A 13,474-nucleotide genomic window follows, 5' to 3' on the forward strand; every position below is an offset into this window, starting at 1 on the left:
AGTTTGATGTTACAAAACACAAAGGATAAAATTACCCCAAAACGTACACCAGAAAAACTCTCATTTGAGAGCATATCTATACCCGATCGTTGTTGCTATGTGATGAATTAGATTCGATCACATCGATTACAATATGTCTGCCCAAAATAATTCATCTCTTTCTCAACTTTTTCCTTTTGGTTTGATCAGAGGAGGCGAGAAATCGATTGTGAGGTACTATCTCTTCTTTTCGACATTTCTGGCACGAGAAGGAGAGAAGTCGAGAAATGATATCTCGTCTAATCGACAAGGGTCCGAGAAGCCAAAAGGCAACTTGCGAGATCTCCTCTTCTTGACCGTATAATCAGGGCAATTACCCCACGAGGGCAATTACCCCCCGGCTAAATACTGGTTAGTAATATTAGGTTAGAGTAAAGATTAGGGTTTAGGGTTAATAGGTTTAGGGTTAGAGTTAGTTAGGGTTAGAGTTAGGGTTAGAGTTAGTGTTAGGTTTAGGATTACGATTACGATTAGGATTAGGGTTAAGGTTAGGGTCAGGGAAAGGGTGCGGGGTAATTGCCCAAGGGGTTCCTTCTAGTTTTCAAGCCTCTTGAAAACCTCCAGAAAGAATACGTGGTGCAGCATTAAGCCATCTTCCACTCACATAAGATCTTGTCTTCTCGACATCTCAGGACGGAGAAAGTGAAAGAACCAGATATGAGGCGTCGCCCTCGATCTCGGCTTTTCGGCTACTCGGCTTCTCGTGACGGAGCAGGACAAGAAGCCGAGGAATTAGCTCATCTTCTCGGTGACTTCCGTATTCTGATGCGAGGACAACATAAGGATTCTGAGTCTTTACTTTTGAAATGATGCAAACAGACGAATTGTTTCAGTTACTTCTTTTGCATATACCTCTGAGAATTTCTGCCTCATTTGAATGGATTTTCATTTATCTAATTAATGATCTCCCACTGAGCTAAATCAGAAATCCGTCAGCAGCCATGTAAAACGCAATACTAGACTCTATTCACGTGTTCGTATGCATTCGTCTAGTGTTTGCCTTTTCCTGTTTAATGAGATGTTCAAGGTTCGGCATGTGAACGTGAGAAATATTGTGTTAAATGTGTGGGTCACACGTTTTTTGCATGGGGTCCTTGTTACGATGCCTCGATGTGTAATATTCTACATCATGTTCCAGCTGGTGATTATCGTGATTATGGCGTAGAATCGGCGGAAGTTTTTACCAAATCGGAGAAAAGATAGCAAGCATCATGACTTTTAAATTTGCTCACACGTTTACGTCTAAAATGATATGAAACTTTACAATATCAGCTGAGGTGAAGAGGCAATCAATTAACAAATCTGTTACGAGAAATGAGAAGAGATTACATAGAATTACATGCAAACTTTTCCTGTTGATTTCAAATTAAGAATAAAAGGAAGTGAAATGGGGACTACACAACCTTTTTGGGTTGACTTCGGGATGGGAAAGGCGATTTGGGAGATCTCGTTTTCTTGACAATTAATTATCCATGTTATATCTGAGAAGGAGACAGGCTAGGGCTAGATAAAAATGAGCATGCGATATTTGTTATGACATTTCTCATGCGGAAGTTATTGTTGCTCCCATGAAATATAGGCACGCTAAGCTAAACACACATTCTACCCAAAAACATAGCCCTATATAGCCTTAATCATAATCCTCACATCAAACTAAACCTAAAATCCTATCACAACCCCAACCCTAAATCCTTGGAGAAAATGAGAACGCAGCGATTGTTGAAGGAGCAAAATGCTGAGTCACCTGCGATATTAGATCACCTTCTGTAGTCGGTGAAAGCATGGACATAAGTAGTAGGTCCATGGTGAAAGCAAAAGAGAGATTTGCGAGATCCTAAGTTGAGCAGGCGGAATATGAGACCCTGCTGTAAGAAGTCGGGAAGACACGAACTTACATCACGCCTTTACGGAATTCTCGAAATTATCTAGTCTTCTCGGTGACAGAAGCTTTTGCATACTGCAGACAATAACTGGCGGCGGATGTCTTTTGCGATTATTTGTAACTCTGTATCTCTATGCCTCTTTATCTCCCACGCCACAATTGTATCATTCCAGGTATAAGCAAACTTTGTCACCTGTGTTTGTTTTCCTCAATATGCATGATATAACAGTTAAGGAGAGGACAAAGGAACGAAACCCAACCCCTCTCATGTCAAAAGAATGTGTGTGTTTAGTCAAGGTATCGATTCCTTTTGAATAAATTCAACGCTGAGCCTTTCAAGCGTGTTGATTTGTTTTATTTGTCTTTAATGAATTACGCCTCTGTTTGTTGCAAAAACGACAGGGTGAAAGACATTTATACAATCACAGTACTGCATCCATGATTTGGTCCACACTTGTTAACATTCAGGGTCAAAGAAGAGGAATATACCTCAAGGAAATGTGTCATAGCCTTTCATTCTTTCGTACATGACATTCGCATTGAGTTTGAATCATTTTTACATACTCATAATGTGATATTCGCATATTTTCGAAGTTAACATTCATAACAGGCGGTGAGATTGGCTCAGTCGGTAGGGCGTCTGCCTCACGATCCTAAGGACCCGGGTTCAAACCCGAGACTGGACTGAGCAATGTTGTGTGTAATCATACCGTCCCCTCTAGCAAGAGGTAAAACACGCCGTCCCTCGGATAGCACATAAAATGGAGGTCCCGTGTATGAGAGAGTCACAACTCATGCACGTAAAAGATCCCACCTAATTCGGTCATCGCAAAGAGCATGGTGTTTAACCCGGTGAAGTGGTCCCACCTCACATTCAACTGGACCCCATGGAAGAACAGCTTAGTGTAGCTGAATATGGGCTATCCAGCCATCTTCTCAGAGGGAAATGAACAAACAAATAAATAACTTGCTTCAATTGAAGCAAACCTGAAAGAAATAATTATTCCTTCTAATGTTTCCCCACCGTCTATACATCACTATTCAATAATTCTTCTCTGCTTTGCAATTTCACATTTTGTTCAAGTTGTCTTTAACAAGCTAAAGCCTTAACCTGTTCCATACTGAATACGTAGGCCACCAGGTTTCCGTACCGAACGGGTTAAATTAGTCTAAAAGAATGAGAGAGGTATTATTGAGAAAAAACAATGAGATCGATATTTTCCATAACTTCAAATATTTCACATCATCTGTTGTAATAAATCAATTACATTACTCGCAACTAATCTCCGCATTTCTAAATTGCAAAGTTGGTGATTTATTTTTTCTTAGATTATCACTTTCATTTCTATAATCAATATCACTATTGTTGCTTGCTCAGCCGCCGCCCCCCATGCTGTTGCTATAATTAGGTGATCCGAGTATCCTTCGGATCACCTATTGTATCTGTACTGATTCTTTATTTCTGGACAAAAGTTGTGCAGAGATTAACTCAGAAAGTCCTCTGCCTATCAATTTCAAAATTATACCATATATGTATCATGTCACAAAGACGACAGATTTTGTAAAATCATTGTGATCAATGAACCATGACGTCACTATGACGTCATTATATGAAAACACATTTTCATTAATATCTCATTAATGGAAAGAAATTTTTCCATGAAATTTACGTCACATATAGTTCAAATCAAGCGTATTCTACACATTTTCTCACATTTCAGTTTACACTCATACCGTGCGCGTACGCGCGCGTTAAAATGTTGACATGCTCCAATCGAGCTCAAATTTTTTTTGCACACGTTTCAGGTCATTTGGATCATTTTTTGAAAAATTGAAAAAATTGGACGGACGCGTACGCGCGCGCACATATACGCACGCACAGCTCATATGCAATAGAAATTTCCCGTTTTTTCACACTTATCGGCTGTCTGAAATGTCAAGGAATATTTCTACCAAGTTTCAAGTCGATCCGACTCAATATGACGTCATACGGGCCCGTCAAAGTTTAAATTCCGCGCGCGCGTCAATGGCGATATACAGTGCAACTATGCCAAAAAACCGCCAATTTTAAATCCGATTTTACTCGTCAGGATGGACGGTGACCCCCCATTTTCTGTACATATTTTGAAAGCTGATGAGTTGTACATGTCATTTCATGGGGTGGCAATGCTGACAAAATGATTAAAAGATATCAAATTTCTTAATAAAGTAAAAAAAGTAAATTTTCAAAATGACGTCATCAAATTTCAAGTTCATTCGAGCGTATCTCACTAGTCCTTTGTCAATTTTCGCCCAGATTTCATTATGATGTAGCTTATTTAATGTTCTTTCAAACGTAAAATAACACAATTTTGATTGGATAACGCTATCACCTCGTAAAAATGGATTGAATGTAATCTTGTCAAATTTGACCAGTTTACGTGTTATCTCTATGGGAGTGCAGTTTTTCTGGAAATGAAAATTGACATTACTATCTTTATCGAGCATTAGCTCACTTAAGCTTCGGTAAATTTCTCCCAGATTTTAATATGTTGTAGCTGAGACTTTACGCAACCGTAAGTGTGCCCTTTGTTTTTTCATACGATGTCAGAATCACGTCACAAAATTGGGTTGAAATTCAGGCTTATCTTCGATGTATTGAGATATTTCTTTCTTTCTGCAACTTTCTTTGCAATAACTCAAGAAAAACGGCCTCTATCACATCCATATTTTGCACATGTTTAGTTCATGTCACGTACATTATTTCATAAAATAACAACTACTTGATCGGACACCATCTTGGGTATGTAAATTAGGGTCAAAGGTCATAAGTGTTTCACCCTGTATCTTAGTGAATACATGTCCTATCTTTCCCATATTTTGCACACGCAAAGACCATGTTACAAGGATCATTACACAAAATAACCACTTTTTACTCAGATGCCATCTTGTCTGTGCAAATTGAGGTCAAAGGTCATATGTACTTCTTTTTGTATCTTCGTTATGACGTGTTATCTCTATGGGAGGGAATTTTTTTAAATGTGAAAATTGACATGATTGTCTTTATCGAGCACTAGCTCACTTACCCTTCGGTGAAGTTCTCCCAGATTTTAATATGTTGTAGCTGAGACTTTGCGCTATCGATAACTTTCATTTCGTTTTTTCATACGATGTCGGGATCACGATAAAAAACTTGGTTGAAATTAAAGCTTATCTTCTATGTATTGAGATATTTCTTTCTTTCTGCAACTTTCTTTGCAATAACTCAAGAAAAACACGCCCTATCACCCCCATATTCTGCACATATTTAGTTCATGTCACGTACATTATTTCATAAAATAACAACTACTTGATCGGACAACATCTTGGGTATGTAAATTAGGGTCAAAGGTCATAAATGTTTCATCTTGTATCTTGGCGAATACCTGTCCTATCTTTTCCATATTTTGCACACGTATAGACGATGTCGCAAGAATCATTTCACAAAATAACCACTTTTTCCTCAGATGCCATCTTGGGAGTGTAAAGGTGGGTCAAAGGTCATATGTATTTGTTGTTGTATCTTCGTTATCTAGTGTATACGGAATTTGGTACCAAAGATGGCAGATATGACTCCCTTTTCTAAACGAGAATTCAAACATCACACGGCCAACGTTTTTAACAACAGACGAAACCTGTATGGTCATGCCTATTGCGATCAGGACTCGAATCATTGATGAAAAAAAAAATCGGATCACCTTAATTTGTCAGTAATGACAAATTACAATCTCTAGTTTCACTTTTTTTTCCTTTCTTTATCCTTCTGTTGTTCCTTATTGTTTGATGTTGCCTCCCTATTCATCCTTATCCTTCAAAGGTTGCTTGCCCCCCCCCCCCTTGGTCCTCAGGATCATTAGTGACCCTCCTCTGTCTTTTGTCTGTCCACCCTCCTGCTTTAATCCCCCTCCCTTTACCTGTTGGGCTCCTTGCCCAAGACCTCCTACCCTCTCCTTTTGTTTTCTTTGTTCTGTGTCCCTTGCCTGTCCCTGGCTGTTCTTGCTATGTGAAGTCCTTATATGTGATTGCTTTACCTGCCTGTTTGTCATTTTGCCTCTGACGACGATTCTGCTAGGATCGAAAGCTCACGCCTCTTCTGACTCCGATTTATTTTATCCTAACAAAACCTGCAATTACATAGAAAAGAGAGAAAAATGGGATTTATGTAGATTAGGGTCACTCGGATGTGTGCAGAAGTGCAATAAAAATCACAGCGAAAGCAGTGCCTATCCGAGACAAAGATATGGTCCAGAAAATTTGCTAATGCCTCGATTTTGGCTTTATTGAAGACGCCATGTAGGTAGAGAGGAGATTACTCTCCCAGGTACGATGAACTTTAAAAGGTTGAATTGGTCAATTCAAATGACTGTTTTGGTCAATTATAGACAATCATATATAAACCCATCAAAAAAAGTTTGGAAATCTGATTTTGATCAATCATTTCTCATCTTTCCTTAGAAATTATTCATTTGTGCTTAGTACCTCAGAAAGATTGTTTAATTCTCTTTAAAATGATACCATACTTGTTATGATTATCGTATACATGGAGGTGCAGTGCTTAAGCCCCATTTACACTTTCACGGATTGCTTCACGGATGACCACGGATCGTCATCCGTGGTGTTCCGGCATGCAAAATATCAATTTTCCTCTCAATGCCGGTGTGAATACGATCCCAACTAGGTGTCTACACGGACAAGTACGGAGGCTACACGGACAAGTACGGTGCCTACAACAGACAGGCAAGGAACGAACGTGGACCAAAGCGGAAACGATACGGACCTAACACGAATATCAAGGAAGAACACGGATGCAACTGGGTCCCTTCGCGGTCTTTACACGGAATTCTCTAAAATGTTGACAGATGACATTTACTTTTGCTTTTGATACTTTATCATTCTCGGGCAACATGCCTCCAGAGCTAATACCAAGCACACCGTGAGAAAATCTACAGCAGCCTACATACGCGTGTGTGTGGGTCACTGAAGCTTCTCAGGCTACAATTGTTCGAAGAGTATGAGGGGTTGCTGGCTGTACTGATGGGGGAAGATGTGAGCAAATTTCGTGGACTTTATGAGCTTGTATTGGCAAAACACACGAATTTCTCATCCCAGATGGAGCCGATGCTAATACGGAAGTCCCGATGTCTTCACGGATTGTCCCGGAATGAGTACGGAGGCAACTCGGAATAGCCGGTGCCTACAAGGAAGGAATTCGGAGGTAACACGGAGTAGACGGTGCCAACAAGGAAGAGTTCGTATCGATTTTCATCCGAGATGTCCGGGATGAAAAATTAAACAAGCTTAATTTTTCCCGCGGAGATGCCGGGTGGTCAAGGATAATGCCGGATGACTTCACGGAGTCAACACGGTCATGCCGGAAACAGTACGGATGATCCCGGATCGACGATCCGTGGTCATCCGTGATGCGATCCGTGAAAGTGTAAAAGGGGCTTAATAAATATGAGGTAAAGTTAGAATTGAAAAGCTGCAAAATGGCCCAATCTTTGACGTCCGTAATGCAGTTTCCTCGTGATGAGTGAGTTCCCCATTTTTTCTTTGGTGTTCATTTACTGTAACATCAGCATTTTTATGGAATGAAATATGTATGCGTTCAACCAAACAGATAAACACACACCCACACACACACACACACACACACACACAAACACACACACACACAAACGGTCATGACTCAAACCATTTCATCTCACAGAACCTCGCCACATTAACCGCAACAAAGTCATAAAGAGGTGAAATGGCATGGTCTTGACTTTATTTGGAATTTCATCCTTATTTTGTCTTCATTTTGTCGTTGTTTTGTGTTTACTTTATGTTTACTTTGTCTTTGTATTGTCAATGAACATGATCGGGGCTCAGCATGTGGTGGACGAGCCAAGTGCTTGCACCACCGCCTGGCACCGTGTCCTCATGCTGTTGATTGGCGTCAACCAGTATCTGATGGAGTCCTGCCTATATATCGTTGCATTTGTGACCCTCTTCCACTGGCGTAGCCAGGGGGGGGGGGGGGGGGGGGGGCGATGGGGGCGATCGCCCCCCCCCCCCCCCCCTAAGATTTGGACCGGGGATTTGGGAGGCGGAAAAAAAAAATGCGTGTATACTGTATGCATGCACATGAAGCGGGTCTCCTTTGCAACCTTTCATCAAATAAGATATTTTTTTTGAATATTTCACTCAAAGTGTGCACCAGATCGTTGAATTTCAAATCAAAATATGCAAAATCTCTCGTGCTTGGGAGGGGGATACCCCCTCCCAAACCCTCCCCCTCTGTGCGTCTTTCCCTAGCTTAGTACACTTTTTAGATTTACAAAAAATTATGAATAATTCTGAGTGCACAAGACTTATCACTTATATTCCGAAAACTCAAGGTTCCCTCATGTATAAGGGGAATTTCCCCTTTTAATCGACCCTTTCCTCCCTCAGTCCCCCCCTCCCCCATCAGTTTGTGTGTGTGTGTGTGTGTGTGTGTGTGTGTGTGTGTGTGATTTTCCAAACGTTGATTCCATCAAATGTGCGTAGACGAGATATCTCAATTTCAACCTTAAAAAGGCAAAAGCTCAATCGGAAGGGAAGGTTGGGGATAACACTCGCCCACGCCTTCTCCCTGCTCGCCCGCCCCTCCCCCACCCTTCCGCCATGCATTGAAGTAGACTGTGGCTATACCCAGATCGCTTTATTTCAATTCTAAAAACGCAAAAGCTCCGCGAGCGGGAGGAGGAATCCCCCTTCCCCTAAGCTCTACCTCACTAGACTTTATACATACAGTGTACACACAGATGGTGCACGTTCAGAATAAGAGCTAAATTCCGTGATTTTATCACTTCGATGAAAAAGTATTGCACCAAAAATTTGCAACAGATCGCTGAATTTCAGGTCTGAAAATGCAAAATCACCTTCGTGTGGGAGGGGATATTCCCCTATCTACACCCTCGTGTGCATGCTTTTTCTGTTTGACTGCTGAACAGACAGTGTTCATGATCTTCCGTGTAAGAATTAATACAAGAAGATTATTTAAATGATACCATTTTATAGGCAGATTGTTCAATAATAATCTACACTAAAATATACTGCAACTTTAAACAAGTGGGACTGTTTCAACTCGTTAAAACACGCAAAAACATGCATCAAATTGCACCATTTGCAACATCAAAATGCAAAAAGTTCTCACCGTGGGAGGGGGGACACCCCCTCCCACACTCTCCCCTCCCCCCTTCGCTCTCTCCGCTCTCTCGGGTTCAGTCACGTTCATGATATTCAGTGAAAAGGATTAATACAAGAAGCGTATTTAAATGATAGCATTTTATAGGCAAATTGTGACCGTGCACCTCAAAACAAACACAAAGTCGCACATACTGATTTTGCGTGAGGACTGAAAATAAGTGAAATGGGTCAACCTAGCCGAACTTGACTTTTTCATATTTTCTGAAAGAGCGGGTCTTCTTTTACATTATGCTAAAATTTGGGATCATAAAACGGGCAGGAAAGTGTGTTTTTTTAGCAGTTTATCTCGAACATTTTTGGTAGAATAGTGTGATTAGGTGTGTCTTAAGAATCCCTTTTTCATTTCTGAAAAACCTTGTCCACACTCTTCACTTTCAACTCTAATAACTTTTGAGGAAATAGTGCTACTGCTTTCAAAGCTGGTATTAATTATGGACAGAATGTGTGAATGATTCATGCTTAATTTCAATTTAATCTGATAATCTCTTCATTGTTGTTACTCTGGGGGTTTACTTCCTGTTTTTTTGTCCCATTCATCGCACAGCCAGCACGGTTTGGTAGAGATTAAGCGCTTGAATAGACACTGTACTTCAGAGCCTCTTTTCTCAGTTCACACTTTTCCTGAGTTTGTGCTTTCTTTCCAATATTTAGATAGGTTGGGAGAGTCCATTTGATTTGAGTTATACATCATTTTAAAGCTTAAAGTCTGCTATTTCAGAATATGGTCTTAACTAAAAATTCATGTCTGGCGACTTTTTGTTTGTTTTGAGGTGCAGGGTCACAATTGTTCAATGATAATCTACATCAAAATATACTGCTACCTTAACCAAGTGGGACTGTTTCACGTCGATAAAACGCGCAAAAACATGCATCAAATTGCACCATTTGCAACATCAAAATGCAAAAAGTTCTCATCGTGGGAGGGGGGACACCCCCTCCCCTCCCCCCTCGCTCGCTCCGCTCGCTCGGGTTCAGTCGCGTTCATGATATTCAGTGAAAAGAATTTATACAAGAAGTGTATTTAAATTATACCATTAAATAGGCAAATTGTTCAATGATAATCTACATCAAAATATACTGCTACCTTAAACAAGTGGGACTGTTTCAACTCGTTAAAACACGCAAAAAATGCATCAAATTGCACCATTTGCAACATCAAAATGCAAAAAGTTCTCACCGTGGGAGGGGGCCGCTCGCTCGGGTTCAGTCGCGTTCATGATATTCAGTGAAAAGAATTTATACAAGAAGTGTATTAAACTTATACCATTTTATAGGCAGATTGTTCAATAATAATCTACACTAAAATATACTGCTACCTTAAACAAGTGGGACTGTTTCACGTCGACAAAACGCGCAAAAACATGCATCAAATTGCACCATTTACAACATCAAAATGCAAAAAGTTCTTACCGTGGGAGGGGGACACCCCCTCCCACACCCTCCCCTCCCCCCTCGCTCGCTCCGCTCGCTCGGGTTCAGTCGCGTTCATGATATTCAGTGAAAAGAAGTAATACAAGAAGTGTATTTAAATTATACCATATTATAGGCAAATTGTTCAATGATAATCTACATCAAAATAAACTGCAAGCTTAAACAAGTGGGACAGTTTCACGTCGATAAAACGCGCAAAAACATGCATCAAATTGCACCATTTACAACATCAAAATGCAAAAAGTTCTTACCGTGGGAGGGGGGACACCCCCTCCCACACCCCCCCCCCCCACCCCTCGCTCGCTTCGCTCGCTCGGGCTCGGTCGCTTCGCTCGCTCGGGCTCGGTCGCTTCGCTCGGGTTCAGTCGCGTTCATGATATTCAGTGAAAAGAAGTAATACAAGAAGTGTATTCAAATTATACCATATTATTATAGGCAAATTGTGCAATGATAATCTACATCAAAATATACTGCAAGCTTAAACAAGTGGGACTGTTTCACGTCGATAAAACGCGCAAAAACATGCATCAAATTGCACCATTTACAACATCAATATGCAAAAAGTTCTTACCGTGGGAGGGGGGGACACCCCCCTCCCACACCCTCCCCCTCCCCCCTCGCTCGCTCCGCTCGCTCGGGTTCAGTCGCGTTCATGATATTCAGTGAAAAGAAGTAATACAAGAAGTGTATTTAAATTATACCATATTATAGGCAAATTGTTCAATGATAATCTACATCAAAATATACTGCAAGCTTAAACAAGTGGGACTGTTTCACGTCGATAAAACGCGCAAAAACATGCATCAAATTGCACCATTTACAACATCAAAATGCAAAAACTTCTTACCGCCCTCCCAGTTCTTACCCAGTTCTTACCCCCCTCCCACACCCTCCCCCCCCCCCCATCGCTCGCTCCCTCGCACACTAACCGCCCCCCCCCCCCCCTAAGATCAAATCCTGGCTACGCCGTTGCCCTCTTCCCCACAGCTCGACCAAGTTCATCCCAAAAATGTTCTATGGGGTTGAGGTCGGGGCTGCATGCAGGCCAGTCCATTTCTAATGATGCCCTCTCTCTCTCGAGAAAGTTGCGCACATGTCTCGCTCTGTGTGGTTTTGCGTTGTCATCTTTTTGAAGCGCGGGATTTTTGAACATTGCTTACAAGTGGCATGATGTACAACCATAAAACTTGATGATCTATCAAAATTGCCTGGCATGCCACCACTGAAAACTTGAATGTGAAGTTAAGATGTCTATTGAAATTTGCCTTCATGGCTGACCAGTTGAGAACAAAAGACATAAAACGAAAGAACATGTTCTTTATGTACTCTTCACGACCATTCTCATTCATAAGGACAGTTCTTGTTCGTTTTGCAACTTTTCAATGCAGACCTTATCAGACACTTTTGAGTACAGTTCTTTACTTGATAGCATAATCATAATGAGTAGGATATCATTTTAAAGAGAATTTAATACTCTTTCCATTGATATCAAACATGTATTGTTTAGTGCTTATAAACTGGAGAAATTTACAACTGAAGTCAGATTTCCAAACTTTTTTTGAAGTTTATATATATATATATATATATATATATATATATAGAGAGAGAGAGAGAGAGAGAGAGAGAGAGAGTTTGTTCGCGAAAACCGATAAGTCCATTTTTGAAGATTTTGAAGTGCGGTCTCTGTCATAAAGTACAAAATAATACCTTTTAAATGATATATTGGTCACTACATATAAAGGTATATACATTTTTGAAGTTATGGTCAAAAGAAGCAAAAATTTTCTTATTATTCTCTTTATTTTTCTTGACCTTTAATCACAAATATCTCCATTTGGCAAATATGGACTTATCGGTTTTAGCGAGCAAACTCTTCATATATATATATATATATATATATATATACATATATATATATATATATATACATATATATATATATATATATATATATATATATATATATATACATATTTTAGCCTGGCGGTCACATTATGCACAACATAAGTTATGCCAATGGAAGTTTCACTGACTTTTGCAGAACAGCTCTTGTACAGTTGATATGAATATGGAAAAGAGCGAGACCTTTTCCCATTGATCGTGTAAAAAGATTTAAAAAAAAATCAGTCTTTCTGGTATCTTAAAGTGTGAAATATAGTAATATAGTAAAAAAACCCCTAGAAATTTCATAATTCCACGTACAAACTATATTGGAAGCTGTGGGCGTTGACTCTATCACTTCACTATTTGTATATTCGTATCGACTATTAGCAAAACTTTAACATTTCAAAACTTGCTTATTTTGTATTCGACTTTGATCAAATTTTCATCGTTGTGCCATGCAGAAAATTGCACTCCTTCTTTTCAGACTAACTTTTGACTGCTCTGAGATTTTCCCAGACAGAAGACAGATGAACATAATGCCCTTTCTCCTTTGTCCCAGAGTCATTTTGATCAGTAGATAGCTTTAATGTACATGGTCAAAGGGCATAATGTACCATAAACCCCATCTAGCAGGAAGAACGTATAATATAAAACTGTACCCATAAAAGCAGGGAAAGAAAATGGCTATGAGAGCTACATTGTGGTTTTGCAGTATGTGTGTGAGTGTGTGTGTGTGTGTATGTGTGTGTGTGTGTATGTGTGTGTGTGTGCGTGCGTGTGTGTGACGCATAAAATCATACCAAATTCAATTCAATGAATTCAATTCAATTATTATACATTCCACTTTCTTTGGTAAAAGAGAATAAGGTAAACAAAGCATTGTAGACTAAAAAGACTATACAATAAATATTGTATAAGTAGAATACTAAACGACGACAATACTTATTCAAACAAAAAGAGGAAAATGATATTGATTAGGAAAAA

Source organism: Diadema antillarum, unplaced genomic scaffold (genome assembly GCF_040938485.1).
Source record: "Diadema antillarum isolate AM-2024a unplaced genomic scaffold, OU_Dant_1.0 seq00001865_RagTag, whole genome shotgun sequence".
Taxonomy (NCBI): domain Eukaryota; kingdom Metazoa; phylum Echinodermata; class Echinoidea; order Diadematoida; family Diadematidae; genus Diadema; species Diadema antillarum.